This window comes from Denticeps clupeoides, chromosome 14 (assembly GCF_900700375.1).
Source record: "Denticeps clupeoides chromosome 14, fDenClu1.1, whole genome shotgun sequence".
Taxonomy (NCBI): Eukaryota; Metazoa; Chordata; class Actinopteri; order Clupeiformes; family Denticipitidae; genus Denticeps; species Denticeps clupeoides.
Window position 1 is genome coordinate 19,027,015 of NC_041720.1, and position 16,638 is coordinate 19,043,652.

At 42.0% G+C, this 16,638-nt stretch overlaps 1 long non-coding RNA gene across 1 annotated transcript; it reads left to right on the forward strand.

Moving 5' to 3' along the window:
* Positions 1 to 2,490: 2,490 nt before the first annotated feature.
* Positions 2,491 to 11,121, forward strand: LOC114802905 (uncharacterized). The gene is made up of 3 exons (XR_003751821.1): positions 2,491 to 3,097; positions 4,104 to 4,200; positions 11,083 to 11,121. It is a non-coding gene; the product is annotated as an uncharacterized LOC114802905 (long non-coding RNA).
* The last annotated feature ends 5,517 nt before the right edge of the window (positions 11,122 to 16,638 follow it).

Genomic DNA, 16,638 nt, shown 5'->3' on the forward strand with positions numbered 1-16,638 from the left:
AACGGCTCATAAAAATAATCAATGGCCGCAGCTCTTTTCTCTAAACAGTTAAATAGAATTTTCTTTAATGGCCTTCACTTTCACCCTGAGCAGCCAACACAGCCCGGTGCTAATGCATACGCTCAATATGGAGAATGTTACTGCTTTCTTCCATTATGCCCTTTTATTTTGTGCGCTGGGCCCAGGCTAGATTAATGCCGCGCTTCTCCCTCCTCTAGCGTAATTAGACGCTTTAATTAAGAAACACGATGGCTAATTGAATAAATGTGCTGCTAATTAGGTGGTGATCCACTGTGACATTGTATTGTCTCTCCACAACCTCGTGTGTCATAGCATAGCAGTTCAACATGCATCATATTCTCCTTCCAGCGGGATTCTTAATTATAATTGTGCTTTAATTAAATACGGTATTGTGTTTCTTTCTTAGATGTAAATGTGTATGTGAGGTTGAATCGACAGCTTTCATTTGACTTTAGTCTGGTGTTTGACCTTTGACCATCTCAAAAGCTTTCATCAGTGGTTCGGCACAAAGACACGATGGGCACATGAATCCGAAATGAGTGCGCGGTGGGTCGGTCAGTGATGAATTTGTCCCATATCGGTGCGCGCGCAGGCGCGTCCCGGCTGAGTTATGGGCGCCTGCGCGCGGCTGCTCTCATTTAAATAGAGATTAGCCCGGCGGCCCCTCCTCCACTGCACTTACCAGGGGACAGTAATGTGACTGATGAACATCCACAAGGTCGTCACCTTCAGCAGGAGGCGCCAGGGAGGCTAGCCGATAGATCCCGTAATTAGCGACTTTAATTAAGAGAGCAACGAGGTGATTGAATAAATCCGGTACTAATTAGGGGGCCAGCGATCTGCCCGCCAATCGTTCGCACCTTTTGTTGTGTCTGTGTGTTTCCATGACCTGCCTTGTTCCTTTTGTTAACTCTTGTGTGTGGCCTTCTGTGTTGGATGGAGTTGTTGTCTTTTCCCGACTTTTTTGATTCTGATCTTTAGTCAGAATCAAAAAATATTCATCAGAATTTTTTTCTAATTATAGATTTCTTTTATTTGTTCACAATTTAAACTCATGGACAATTACCCCCAGTTTAACAATTATCACTGTTTTGAAATAAAAAATAGTTGCTGTATTGATTTAATTAATAAGTAATCTAATTGACACACATTTGTTTTTGTGTAATGAGGTTCCATTTTAATTAGATGTACAACAATTGAGCCCAGTAGTGATTTGAATTGTGGCAAATGCATTAGGAACAGATTTGAGATTTCTAATAATTTTGCAAACAATATAAGGGACTGGAAGACACCACTATTCACTGCTGATTCATTAGCTGTGTTATCATTGTGACTGTCCACGTGAAGGCCCTGAAGTCCAGCGTTCAGGTTGTGATGCTCCCTAATCTATATGAGACTGATAAAGTGAGCCAGACCCACATCTAGAAAAGAGGTCAGCAACCTGCAGCTCTTTCACCCTTACACTGCGGCTACCTGTGGTTTTAGAAAAAATACAATTTAAATGAATTGTAGTTTTATCCATGTTTTTTATAGTAGTTTGAAATTTGAAGACTATTATCATATTTTTTGTTGCTCAAATTATGCTTCACAAATGCCCTACATGCCTATATGCTTGCCAGGCCAACCCCACCAGAGCTAATAAATCAGTTTCTTCAATTAGAGTAGCGTTTCAATATCTGATTCTTCTTGGGATGAGTAAACAGTTTAATGATTTGCGGAGGTTGACTTTAAGTTTATATTGTGAGTTCGTATAGCTCCGCTAGGTTGGCAATGTACGCAATTTTTTTGGCATCGATACAATTTCACAAGCAGCACACTAACCTATTTTTATATGTAGCATAAAAATAATATATGAAGTGATATCTTGATTTTCAAAACAATTTGCGGCTCCCCGTGCGTTCTCTTTTGTGGAAACCGGGTCCAAATGGCCCTTTGAGTGTTAAAGGTTTATATGTGTAGATGGGCTGAAATTCACTTTGACTCACAAAATGTGTATCTGGTGCTCCATTTACCTTAAACAAACATTTTCCTTATAAAATCTAACCAACTGAGGTATGTACATGTACAGAGTCGATGAGACCAATCAGCTCTAGTGAAAATCTAACCCAGCAACCACTTTTCAGAGCTGTTGCATCCACACAGGAACACAGATAATGCTGGTCTGACCAGAGATTTACTGACCAGTCCATTTTAATTCCATTTTAATGGTACAGTGTGTTCTTGCTAACTGATGAATTTTGTACGTTTTTGGAAATGCAAAGTACAACGTAATGTTTTGGGCACTTCCTGTAAATGTACAGCAGTGCTGTGGGTTTACCTTGTGTTACACAGAGTGATGAATTTAAAGGCTGACTCCAGGATTGTATCAATTGTTGATCTTGTGGAATTTGATCACTCTAACATCTGTAACAGAGTTACAGAGTGGCTGGAGCTTGGCTGGATCGCACTTGAGTTCTAGAAAATGGTTTGCATTCAGACCAGTTACACTGTTGAAAGTGTGTGGCTATCACAATGCATAAAGGGATGCAAGGTTAACCTGAAAGTTTAAACAATAAACACAAAGTGCATGGGGTCAAGACCCCAAATGACAAAGTTGAGTAGTGTGAGTAATGAGAAAATGTCTTTTCCCCAGCCTGTCGGTAACACATTTGACACATTAAAGTGTTTATGTGCATCTGTGCTGTCAACATGCACAACCTTGCCCATTGGGTTTCTCCATGTAGCCCATAGGGTTTCTCCATGTAGGTGGTTAATAGTTCATGTGAGGATCCACAGCCCTGACACCCAGGGAGTGTTGAGGAGGGGGTTATTGTCTCCCACCCCTGGGGGAGCCTGAAATGTGAGTTGAAGTTCATAGACAAGCAGGTACCCACAAGCATACTCCCCTTACTTACTCTAATCTCCCAGATCCAGGGACCAACACCCTGAGAGGGGCAGTCCACTCCAGACCCCAGAGACTGTCACCCTTCACCCTGGGGTGGAGGCAAGTAGGCCATCCTGTTGACCGCAGCAGCAAGGAAGCCCAACAGCCCAGACCCCGATTGGGTGGCCAGCTCGTTCTTGCTTTTAAAACAAGGTAATGAGTATGGAGCTGACAACCCTCTGCCAAACTGCAGTTGGTGTTAGCTTGGCTCCTCAATGTCTAAGCAATTCACCTGCACTTCAAGGCCATACATGTGTGTTGGTATGATGGAGTGGGTAGGAAAGGATCGGGGGCTCAAAGCACCACCCAACGCAAACCCTGCACCTAAAGAGGCCCACACACCAGGACCAGGCCCCAACGTACACACCAACCCACAACCCCGGTGACACACCTCTATCTATCTATCTATCTATCTATCCATCTATCCATCTATCCATCCATCCATCCATCCTGATCTTCTGGTTTGATTGACACATGTCAATAGTTTGTGAAATTTGTACAATAATCTGCGAAACTGATTAACAAATTTTCCACAGGACTTCCAACATGAGAAGCTACTCACTGCCTCAGTTTGGGTTAAATAACTGAAATATAATTATCATGCATTTATTATCTAATGGGAGCCTCTTAAGTTTGCTTTGTTAAATCCAGTTGATTACTGTTTTCTTTTGGACCTGCAGTGTAGAACTTCAACAAAGCTAGGTCGCTGTCGCTGATATTTTTTATCAGACTGCGTTTTAAACATGTAGAGCTTGATGTAGAGCTTTCCTAAGCAAATTCAACAGTGCAACAGCCATTCCTAGATTATAAGTGACAGAACTGGTACTAAACAATAAAAAGAAGCCTGTGTTTTCAATGCAACAGACAAAGCATCAAATTAGCACCTACTAACAAACATAGCAAGCAAGTGTTCTTGATTCTGGCCCCAGCAATGTTTTCGAAAATGACTTGGAAATGACAACCCTGGTATTGCATTTAACAGAGGAGTAACAGATAGTATCGTGGGATACTTTCAAGTCCTGGTGCCACACCCTTTTCTGCATGCTGTCTGTGTGATTATCCCACCTGTTTCTGGTCTGTACCTATTTTATGTTCATGTATATGTATACCTGCCTATTGTTTCTAATCATTGTGTTCTCTGGCATTATCTCCTCTTCAGGCCACCTCACAAGTTTTCCGTGTTAATGAAAGGGCAGAAAGCTTTTTGTGTTCATTTGGACATCGGCTTCGGATCCCTATCCTGTCAAAATAACCTGGTAATAACCTTATTTTAATTTTTGTTCAGTTCATTGTTTTCAATGTGAGTGCAAGCGAAATGCGTTTCATTAAGACATTTATTCTCCTCCACTACAAAGAATATTTTCCAATGTAAGTACGAGTATTAAAATACACTGCTCCCCGGTCACCTTTCATGGCTTGTCACTAAGGGTGATGGGTTAAATGCAGAGGACACATTTTGTTGTGTCACCACGTGCTGTGCTGCAGTGTTTCAGAATGACAATAACTTTCATAAGCCTATTTAAACAGTTTAAACAGTTAAACATAATATATGTTATGAATTATAACATGACATTGTTTTTAAAACCCTAAATATGTTCTGGAAGTAATGCATCAAGGATGTCTCTCGAAGGCACATTTCGATCAAAGTGCAAGTTATGCTATAGACTGAAACTCACCACCATATTAATAATCGTGAAATAATAAAATGTTGGTATGAGTTAAAGGTAAAAACCAGCAGCTTTGAAATTACTCCCTCCTTCCTTAACTTTTTCTCTTTACACAGCAGCTATACAAGGCTATTCTTTTGTTATTGTGTATTGGCTTTTTATTGGCTTGTTCACTGTTTTCTTGGGGTTCTCACTTGGGCCTTGAGCACAGCATCTCAGTGGCATCTCCACATTAGGGACCATTGGGGCTTGTCCCCATGTTGCAGATAATGGTAGCACTGTCATCTATTTCATAAAATTTATATGTTTATTTGCTTGAAGTCTGCTTCTAACATTTCCTGTGGTGTGCATGGGCGTGGCCCATTTTCTTTGATCAGTGTCACCTCAGTGATAGTTTGGGATTTGAACTAGCAACCTTCCGATTAAGGGTCTGCTTTCTTACCTGCTAGGCCAACCATTGTCCCATGATTTTGACTTATTATTAATGTTTGACTTAGTTCATAATGTGTATGTGTAGCACTTTTTCATCTTTAAACTGTTAGAATGTTTGAGTGGCAATCTGCACATCAGTAGTGGCCTTTATCTTTCTGATATCCTCTTTCTATCCTTCTCTCAACTAGAAGATAACGGTATGTTATCTACTCCAAAATCCACCCCACATAATTAAACAGAAATGATCAACTGCCCTTCAGGAGTGCCCAGCTCACATAGGGCTTCTTATTAAAACCAGAAAACATTAGAGCTCTGCATCGAGAAATCATTCTTTCTTCACTGTCAACAATATAAATATATATATAAAAAAAAAAAACTGTAACAGACACCTGGCAAAGATCATTTGATTCTGCAAACTACGGAATGTTCTGCACCATTTTTCATTTTTATCTGTGCTAACAATATCAACATATTTCCGAGAAGTCATATTACCTTAAGAGAGGTTTGATAACACACATGCATACACACACACACAGACAAATGAATGCAGGTAAAAGGATGGATAGTCCCGGTATGCAAGCAGCACAATGCACATTTGATTTATTCAACACGGCTCCTGCTGCTTGGAAAAGCCCATTTCAATCATAAGTGGCAGCTGATGATTTAGTAATACATAATATAATGGGCTGGCTATGCTCATATTTAACTTAATTCAATTAATCAACAAAACACTCACCATGCTTGGTCTGAGATCTGTTTAAGCAAACCAGAGGCTTTTAATATAAATTTTCCACAAGATTTCTCCATTGATTGGGGACAAAATGATTTGTGTGATACATTTGGCTGAATCAATGAAGGTGGGTCAATAGCATATATAAAATGACCACAGCGTCACAGATGAAGTGCCAGCAAACTTCTGCTTACGACTGGCTGTCCGAGGCATCTGGGGCATGCCCATAAAAATCCTCTTGGCATCCCATTACGAGCATGCCTCTCTGAGTCCCCACAACCGATTTATTCACTATCTGGTGAAGTTCGCTGGGAGATGGTGGACATTGGTTACTTTTAGCACTCTTCTATGGCAGGGGTCTGAGCACTGATGTGGTTTGAACAAAAAGGGGTTTTTATGTGGATAATGTGTTACTTGGTGGACTAGACCTCAGTGCATAAAATAAAGGTTGCAGTGGTTCGGGTGACCGGCCGTGGGGTGGGCTTTGCAGTGATGATGAATGGCATTTGTTTCATACTGTCATTAGATTGTAGTTTCCTTTATGGAGGTCAGCATTTAATGACACTGAATCTGATTGAGGGGATGCAGCTCTCCAGAATGTGGACTGTCCCAACTGGTCAGCCGGGCCAACGGGCCATGACTACTGAACACGGAGGCATTACCGCCACATGTCAGCTGGGGTGCAGTGGTAATCTCACACAATCTGCTGCCTGCTGTACTGTGTAATGTCCTGTTCTGAGCTGAGCTACTAGGTCCCCATGAGCCCTACGAGTGTGGCTTCATTGGCTCATTGTTTTAAATTACAGCTGACCACTGCACCGAGCGAAGAGCCCTTTAACCCCAGCACTCCATAAACGTGTCAGCATTCTTCCCCTCACAGCTGAAACAAATTCAGGCATCATAACCCTGCCATCATGCCTGGATCTATGAGCTGACTGCAGGCCTTCAGCATGCACTCTTTTAACCTTTTCAAACAGAGCCCATGAATAAGAGTGTGGAAATTTCACTACAACTAGAGTTTATAAATGATTGGAAGCAGGAAAAATAACAGAAGGTTGTGAAAATCAGGAAGAGAAGATTGAAACTTGAGATTCTGACAGTCGACCTCTAATATTAGCCGTCAGTAATGCCAGTATATATTTAACATCTGTCCACCCTCTGTCCTCATTCCCATATTTGTGCATGTCCATATATATAATTTTTTACAGTGGAAATACAGACATGACTTTTCTATAGTTGGAATTAAAGATAATAATATGAAATTTACATTATTCCCAGGAACTAAGTCTTTATCCACGTCGGTAATGAGTAATCCAAATCTAATGAAGCTCCTCTCATCATCTCATGCTTCATCAAAACTAGCAGCCAAGAACATAGAAGTGTGGCTAAAGTGAGGTCCGCTAAGGACAGGAGGTGATGTAGCCTTGCACCCCACATATTTTAACATTTGAATCTACTTTCCCTTGTAATTCAACTCAGTTGTAACTCAGTTACCTTTTTAAATAAGTAACTACTAAACATAACTAATAAACATTAACTTTGCGACCCATGGGCCGCATGCACAGACATGTCTCTGTAGCTGGCAGAAGCTGAGTGTGTGTTAGTTTGTGCTGTACTGGAGAAGGTGGTATAAGGGGCATGCTTGAGAGAGGATGCGTAGCCAGGCTGGTGACAGAATTAAGAAGAAAGTCCAATAGAAGCAGCAGGCAGGAAGAATGGTCGCAGGGCAAGCAGGGGTTCTGTTTCAGAAAATCTGTTGGACCAGAGGAACATTCAAAGAGTGGAGTCTCAAGATTTTATATAGAATTGTATTCTCAATAATACAACAGTATGCAGTGTCTTAAATGCTGTTTCACAAAGACCCCCATAGTGCAATTAACAAATTATATACAGCAGGGAAAATAAGAATTTAACACATCAGCATTTTACCGTAAGAGGATTTCTAAGAGGGCTATTGTCACAAAATTTCCACCAGATGTAGCCATCAAGCCAAATATTCAACTCACACAAACAAATCAGTATACAAATTGAGTCATAAATAAAGTGAAATGACACAGGGAAGAATTATAAACACACTTTATTTAATACTTTGTAGAAAAGCCTTTGTTGGCTTTTCTATAGCTTTTGTGTGGAGAGACCAGTCATCTGCATTGCTTATGAGCAATTCAGGCCAAGTCTGTGTCAATAGCTCTCTTAGAAATCTCCTTATTGATAGAAATGCTGATCTGTTGGATACTAATTTAACACAACTTTACACAAGACAATCTCGACAGCAGATCCATCAATGTGCAGTGGTAGTTGGTTTCTTCCTGAAGTTGACGACCATCTCTTAGGTCTCGCTTACATTGATAGTCAGATTATTTCTCTAGCACCAATACTACAACCGCTACCACTACCACTATACTTATTTTCCCCGCTGTATATAAAAAAGTTATACTGAAATTAAACTAAACTTAAATTCCCGGGGCCACCAGTGGGAGGACCCAGCAGGGCAAGAGCCCTGTGGTTGCCACCGTCCGCCCCGCCGCCTCGACTGATGGTACTGCTGGGGCTCAGAGGATGTAGCCCTTGTCAGGCTCTGTCAGGATTGATGGCACCTGGACACATCGACTGTGCCCGGTCCGGACTGCTATTAAAAGCCTGTGGCATTTTTGTGAACTTGCGGGACATTTTGGGGCAGTGGTGGCTTAGCGGTTAAGGAAGCGGCCCCGTAGACAGAAGGTTGCCGGTTCAAATCCCGATCTGCCAAGGTGCCACTGAGGTGCCACTGAGCAAAGCACCGTCCCCACACACGGCTCCCCGGGCGCCTGTCATGGCTGCCCACTGTTCACTCAGGGTGATGGGTTAAATGCAGAGGACTGCACTGTGTGCTGTGCTGCTGTGTATCACATGTGACAATCACTTCACTTTGAACTTGACCTGGAAACGGTGTATGCCACATGCCTGTGGGCCAGTTTGTGCATGGGGCTGGGGCGCAGCCCTATTGCAGCAGGGAGATATGGACAGAATGAGTTTTCGGAACTTCCTGCAGAGACTGAGGGTGGAGTTTGATCAGCCAGAGCCTGAGCCAGGGATCCTTCCATCCTTTCAAATCTTGGAATTTGTTGCTCAGCATGGCAGGGGTTTTCTTCATGATTAATCTGATTAATCAGGATCTCATCAGGACCCTTTGATCTCCCTGGACAATTACAGGTCTGCTGATTTCAGTATTTTTAAGCTGTCTAAAAGTGGCTTCTGATCATTTTCTTGATAATTATTTTCACTCTTCTGTCTGAACTCTTACCAGGACCACCTGGTTGTGGTCAGTTTGTGATGGAATGAGGAGAAACAATTAATCCAAGAATCAGTGCCAAAAAAGGTGGAACTAGTATTCAAGTTGTAAGAACTTGACTAAAACTAGAAATTTTATTGTGCACATTATGGGAGACTCTGTCCCTTATTGTATTGTATTGGGTTTATTTGTATATTTGTATTTTCTGCACAATTTTTTACATATATATCTGCACTGAAGGAGCTGCTTTTAATGTCATTTTACATGCATATAGTGACAATAAAAGGCATTCTAATAATAATAATAATAAAGTGAAGTGATTGTCACATGTGATACACAGCAGCACAGCACACGGTGCACACAGTGAAATTTGTCCTCTGCATTTAACCCATCACCCTGAGTGAGCAGTGGGCAGCCATGACAGGCGCCCGGGGAGCAGTGTGTGGGGACGGTGCTTTGCTCAGTGGCACCTCAGTGGCACCTTGGCAGATCGGGATTCGAACCGGCAACCTTCTGATTACGGGGCCGCTTCCTTAACCGCTAGGCCACCTAGGCCTTAACCGCTAGGCCACCACTGCTAGGCCACCACTGCCCCACTGTTCTATTCTATTCTATCCTCAAATAATGTGCATAGTGTGGATGTTACATTTCAGATACTTAGATTTACTCCCAGAGTAGTCAGGTGTTGAATTTCCAGTGTGCGCTGCACTCATTGTAGCCTACTAACCCATTAAAAACATGTTTATTGGCCCTGTTAGCAGTGGCCTCATCGGAAATTACTATTATTACTAATACTACTTAATAGGCTTTGCTACACAGGTTAATTCATGTGGCCTTGTTCTTTTCATATTAAGTCACATTCATACAAATTAATTTGAGAAACACTTTTTTTTCTTCGATTGTTTGTGGTGCCGCCTGGATGGATGGCACACTTAGTATTTGCCTATGGATTCCTAAATTTCATATTTTCCATTTTTAATTCTTCTGCATTCTATTTTTTACATTAAAAACATATTTATTCACCTAAATATTTTTGGAGTGGGTGGGGAAAATAACCTGTCATATGACAAATCACATTTAATCACTGTTCAACAAAGTGCTTGGGCGTTTACGGTTTGCTTTTGTAAAACCATTTACCTGTAAATAATGCATTTCATGCAAATAACTATTTCAAAATGTTGCAAATTCTTCCTTTTGTAAGATAAAAGTAATTCACGTTTGACTTCAACATGAAAAAAAAAAACGCATCAAATAAATAAACATTAGGGAGACCTAAGATATAAAAAAGTTGTGCCCACTTGCATAATGAACTGGAACCATGTCAATAAATGCTTTTGACGCTTTTATTTCAGGGGTGATTGCATCAACATTTACTGGGTGTATTCCATTAATCCTAAGCACTGGATTTGTCTCTACATTACTTAAACACATTACTTAAATCCTATAATAAAAAAAGCCTGATCTCTCCATCTCTCCTGACCTCATCCCTTTCATTTCTTATATCATAAACAGCTCAATCACATATGGCCAAGTACCATCTGCCTTTAAAACAACCAGGGTTCTTGCAATCCTAAAGAAACCCACCACTGATCCTACAGACATTACAGACCTGTCTCTCTCCTCTCATTTCTTTCTAAAATCCTTGAGTGCAGCTATCACTACTGAGACTGCCCTTCTGGCGGTTTCTGAGAAGCTGCATGCGGCCAGATTGGCAAAACTGTCTTCTGTACTCATTCTCCTCGACCTTTCTGCAGCATTTGACATGTTAACCACAAGACACTTTTGTCTATCCTGAGGAGGCTTGGAATTCAGGGCTCAGTGGTTTGCTCCCTATCTTGATGAGCGATCTTACCAAGTGACTTGGAAAAGATCCACCTCTGCCTCACATAGACTTTCCACTGGTGTCCCGCAAGGCTCAGTACTAGGTCCTCTTCTTTTCTCCCTCTACACAAGATCACTTGGTGAGGTAATTTCTTCACATGGATTATTCACTGCTATGCCGACGATATACAACTCATCTTCTCTTTTCCTCCCTCAGATCTTGGATGGCAGCCCATGACCTCAAACTCAATTCCACCAAAACTGAACTAATATTCATTCCAACAGATTCTTCACCACATCAGGATCTTGCTATTTACCCAGACAACTCTCAGCTCTCTCCTTCTACAACAACAGTAACAATAGACAACCAACTCTACTTCTCGACTTACATCAGCAATCTTTCCTGCCCATGTAGATTCCTTCTCTATAATATCAGACAAATCTGTCCTTATCTGTCAACACAGGCCACCCAGATACTGGTTCAATCCTTAGTAATCTCATGACTGGACTACTGTAACTCCCTTCTAGCTGGTCTACCATAGAGATGTACCATCCAACCTCTACAACTCATACAAAATGCAGCAGCTCGACTGATCTTCAACCTTCCCAAATTCTCCCACACCACCCCTCTGCTACGTTCCCTCGCTCTGGATAAGGGCGTCTTCCAAATGCCTTAAATGTAAATGTCAATGTACATCTGTCATGACCGCGAGCTGGCGGGGGAAGGAAGTGCAGAGGCGGGACATCATTGGAAACGTTTATTAACAATTAAAGGGAAACAAAACCAGGCACAAGAGCTGGAAATAGTAAAAAAAAAAAAAAAAAAAGGGTGAACAACATAAACAGACCTGCAGGCATGTGGTGATTGATAGAGCTGAAAAACGATGCACATAAAATAAATCGGTTCACAAAGAATGTTGCAGCCCCCGATGGGCAGAACCACAGCACCTTATAACAGCGCACTCCAGATTGGTCCCAGGTGCGTCTCCAGGTGCACCTAATCCTGACAGAGCCCCCCTCCATTGGCTACATCTTTGGAGCCCTAGCAGTGCCATCAGTGGAGAAGGCGGGGTGGATGGCAGCAACCAAAGGGCTCCTGCTCCCACTGGAGAACCCGGACCCTCTGGGTGGCTCTCAGACGTCGTCCCGCATGGCGCCGTCGGTCCCTCCAACCTGCACACAAAATGCTCCTGCGTTGCGGACCCTTATTGCACTCCTGGTTGGTGCTTTTTGGTGACATGTAGTCCCTCTCAGCAGTGCAACCAACTCCCCTCCCAGCACCATGCAGGGAAGCAGTCCCGAATCCTCCCTGTACCGACCGTTTATTGCACCCCAGGGTGGTGCCTTCTGGGCTTATGCAGGCCCTCTCACTGAACGACCCTGCTGGCAGTGTGGGGGCTTTCCTGGACCTCATTTGTCTCTCAGGGCTCATGGCTCTGTGGCGCTCCGTCTCTCCAGGAAGTACCGATAACCCATCTTTCTCTGTATGTCTCTCCCCGCTGCCAAAGGGATGTGCCCCAGCCCCACGCTGACCCAGCCAGATGTGTGAGTATGGTGGTAATCTTGTTGCCGTCTGAGAGCGAGGAGCAAAATACAAGCCACAGGATGTTAAAAAGAGCTGGCATGTACCTGCTGCTCCGGAGAAGGGGCCAGGCACCATGGATACTTCTCACCGGGGGCTGGGCGCGTTGCTGGAGATGGTGGTGGGTGTGTGTTTGATCAGCCAGAGCCCGAGCCAGTGATCAAACCCTGCTTCACCACCACACCCTGCACCAGCCAGGATCCTGTGCAGGAAGACTGAGTTTATGGTTTATAGTCTTCTTACTGTTACAGTAATCTAGCCTGTAAGCGATAAAAGCATGCATCGTCTTCTGATTGTCCACCTTGAGTAGTTGTATTTCAGCTATATACTGTAGCTAATGTCTCAAGAAACATATTTCTTGAGACATTAGTAACATTGTGTGAGAAGTTCACAAAGCTCTGAAACAAAGGTTTCAAAGATTTCCTTTTTGTTTGCAGCATTAGATTATTTTATGCTGGATTTAAGTTAAATGTTTATGCAATATTGGTTTTAACAGTAATTACAAATGGATATTACATTCTTGCAACCTGTTAAATATAAACAAATATTACAAATGTATGTTTTTAAACATAAATTATATGTAAAGAGTGGGGCCAAGATCTGCAAATGTGTAAAGTATGTAAAGTGAAAAGTGAAGCTGTGCAAAGGACTGGGGGGGGGGGGTAGAGTCCAGAAGTTGTTGAAAGTGCTGGAGTGTATTTGTGTTCTGTCCTATGTATTGTTGTGGTTGAGAGCTCATATAGGGAAGGGAAGAAGTTTGGACTGTGTTGGACTTCATGGAGCAGAAGCGCTTCCCTGTTCGCAGCAGAGAGAACATTCCATTGTTTGGGTGGCTGAGGTCCTTCACTATCCTCCTGGTCCTGGTCCAGCACCGCTTACTGTAGATCGATTGAAGTTTAGGGAGCTTGGTACAGATGATGCGTTCAGCTGACACAACCCCCCTATTTAGGGCTCGCCTGTCCTGCATGGTGCTGTTCCCGAACCAGGTTGCGATGTTTCCGGACGGGATGCTCTCTATGGTGCAGGAGTAGAAGTTCCTCTAACCACAAAGCTCTCAAATGCCTCCCACCCAAAGGCCCATATCAGACATCTTTTGAGAGCAACCAAGAGAGTAATGAGTGACCTAGACTTGTCACAGACAACCAGGAGGACAAACTCCTGCCCTCTCAGATGCAGACTGATATTCAAATAAAAGGTCCAGATTTTCATTTCACCATTCCAGCAGTGCCTGAAAAAAAAACATTTACATTTCTGGCATTTGTCAGACACCCTTATCCAGTACGTATTTACAATCAGTAGTTACAGAGACAGTCCCCCAGAGACACTCAGGTTAAAGTGTCTTGCTCTGGGACACAATCGTGGTTTACATTTTAAATCATATTAACATAGTTAGAGGCATATTTTACTAGCACTGACACCTCACATATCTTTCAGTCTCTCACTTTTCAACAGTTTAGTCCTACTCAGGTCTATCCAAACCATTCCACATTCAAAGTCACATAACTAACTTTTTTCCCCCATTCCCCACATTGTCTACACCACATCTAGATTCCTGAATGCATTGTGTATGTCTGATTAGCTATTCATGTAAACAATCAATAATAGCCAATAAAGTAAGCGGTAAGTGTATATAGTAACAATGTATTTTTTATTTTCAAATGTATTTTAGACTATACTAGAATTTTAATTGCCTCAGTCAGTAACTGCATAACCTGCATTATAAAACAGCATACAGCGCGCATATATATATATATATATATAAAAATGGTCTGGTGCATCTGCTGTCCTCCGCGCCTGAGCATCTGAGGGTAATGCAAGGTCATGACAAATTAACAACATAATCAACAGCGAGTTTATTTATACACCAGAGCCAATAAAGCTCATTTTAATGCTTGATCGTGTGCCGTGCAGCGTGGCTGCTGAAGGTTACACTGTACTCCACTGATTTAATGGCCCCACTGTCGCTAATGCAGTCATAACCCTGGACATACATGTAAATTGAGATCAAGCTGTAGAAACATAAAAACCATCATGCAGAAAAACAAATTCTTGGCCTCCCCTCGGAATACTGAGCTCCTTTTTCCGGAACATTGGGGAGGAAAATTTTTCCAAATTGAAGCGCTCCATCTCCACATGTGGATGAGGGCTGGAGACAGTACCGCAAAGACAGATGCATCAATTCCTGTTTTCAAGTGTGCATCAGAAAATCTTGATTTATGTCTGATTTGTAATTGTTGGGTTTTTATGGAGTGGAAAAATAATAAGCTAATATGTTTCATCTGCCTGTGGCAGGTTAGATTCAGGAGAATCATTTGTGAAATTCCAGGTGTGTGTTTGGGAATAGACAAAGAATGCGCTATCCGTTGCTGATGCTCCAGGGCTCCTCTGGGGGTCAGGTGTTATCAGGAGCCTTATACTGTCTGGGGAATTTAATTGTCCGCCAGTTTCTTCTCTGTGCTCTCTGTTAAGGGATTGGTAAAACTGTTAATTTGATCAATACTTAATTTTTCCCCCTGCCTCCTTTTTATTCTCTGCGGAGCAGTGATAAGCGGCAGAGGGCTGGAGGGAGGTAGTGAATTGTCAGATTTTTTTCCCACCTCCCTGGCATTCGGGGCCCTGCCATTCCACGTGATGTAATTTATACTTCGGTAGCGGCTGTGCAATTACCCTGTCCAGTGCTGTCGACGCTATCGCCGTATCTTTTAAATGGATCCAGCTTGACTCCGGCAGCAGGCAAACAGTACAAATGATGTCATTTCTCATGCCGTGAGTCCTAAAGAGATAAGTTCCTTAAAGAGACGGCCATTTATCAGCTGATACAAGCAGGATAGTTACAAGCCCACTCCATTGTTTAGCTCTTTTGACAGTCGGCTTGGCTCCCCTCGTCCACCCTTTAGACCTCTCCTTTCTCTCCCCTGTTTTTAAGAGGTGATTGTCCTGCTGTGGGTGTCAGTAATGAGCCTGGCTTCTATTGGCGAAGACCTTGCCTCTGAGGGTCCAAACCTCTGCTGACCTTTGTGTTTGCTTCTGATGTCTGCAGGGACCACCAACATTAATTCCCCCATCCCCCACTGAGTTTTTATAGATTCAGTTCTCAAATAGTAACACCCAGATCCCATCGTTCATTAACAACAAATTCATCCAAATATCTATTTTATTAACCAGTGTAAAGTGAAACGATTTACATAAATAAATAGACATGATATATAAGAGGTAACAGGAGTACAAATAGCATTTGTCAACCTTGAAGGAAACTGCTTCGACACAAGAATAGACCATCATCTTCTGACAGTAGGCATGCTAGACTGAAGGCAATTGTGACCAGACAGTAGTTACAACACATACAATACTTTTTTACTCTATTGTATAAAAGGCAGTTATGTAAGATCAAATACTATGTGTTCCTTGAGTTAATGAAGTGATTGCATCATATGGAAGGAACTGTCCCATTATATGTTGTGATATTAACTATTGATATGGATACATATATAGCAAAATACTTTGAAATTGTAGTAATAATAAGTGGTGTATAAACATTGACATTTACAGCATTTGGTAGATACCCAGAGCCACTTACATAAGTGCTTTAAAATATACATCATTGAAATCCCTCATTTGATTCACTAGAATCCGATCTATAAACATACTTCATGGAAGTCAAAAGACTTGTTCTTTAGAAGATATTTCTTAATTAAGTTCATCCTACAGTGAGGACATTCAATAGTTACTTGCTTCCTACAGACAGCTTTAGGGTGTTTTGGTGTGCAAAGGCGGCAGCAAAGGCATGGTGATGGCAAAGACACTTTCTATCAGAGACTTTTGTTGACTGTTTTGTATACTGCTGAACAAAGGCAGCAGTAAAAATTCGCATCTTTACAACAGTCTGAAACAGATTAATGTGCATGTTAGTAGAAACATGATAGGGTCACACACTCGCCACCATTTCCATCTGCCCTTATCATATCAGAATTGTAAAATTACGTCGTCTGGCAGAAAAAAAAAAAAACAAGGAAATTTCTTCTTGACAAGACACTTCAACTAAACAGGTTGCAAAAATGAAATATCCATTTGTGATTACTGGTAAAACAAATATTGTATAAACATTTAACTTAAATCTAGCATAAAATAATCTACTGCTGCACTCAAAACTGAAATCTTTGTAAATTTCTCACACAATATTACTAATATTAC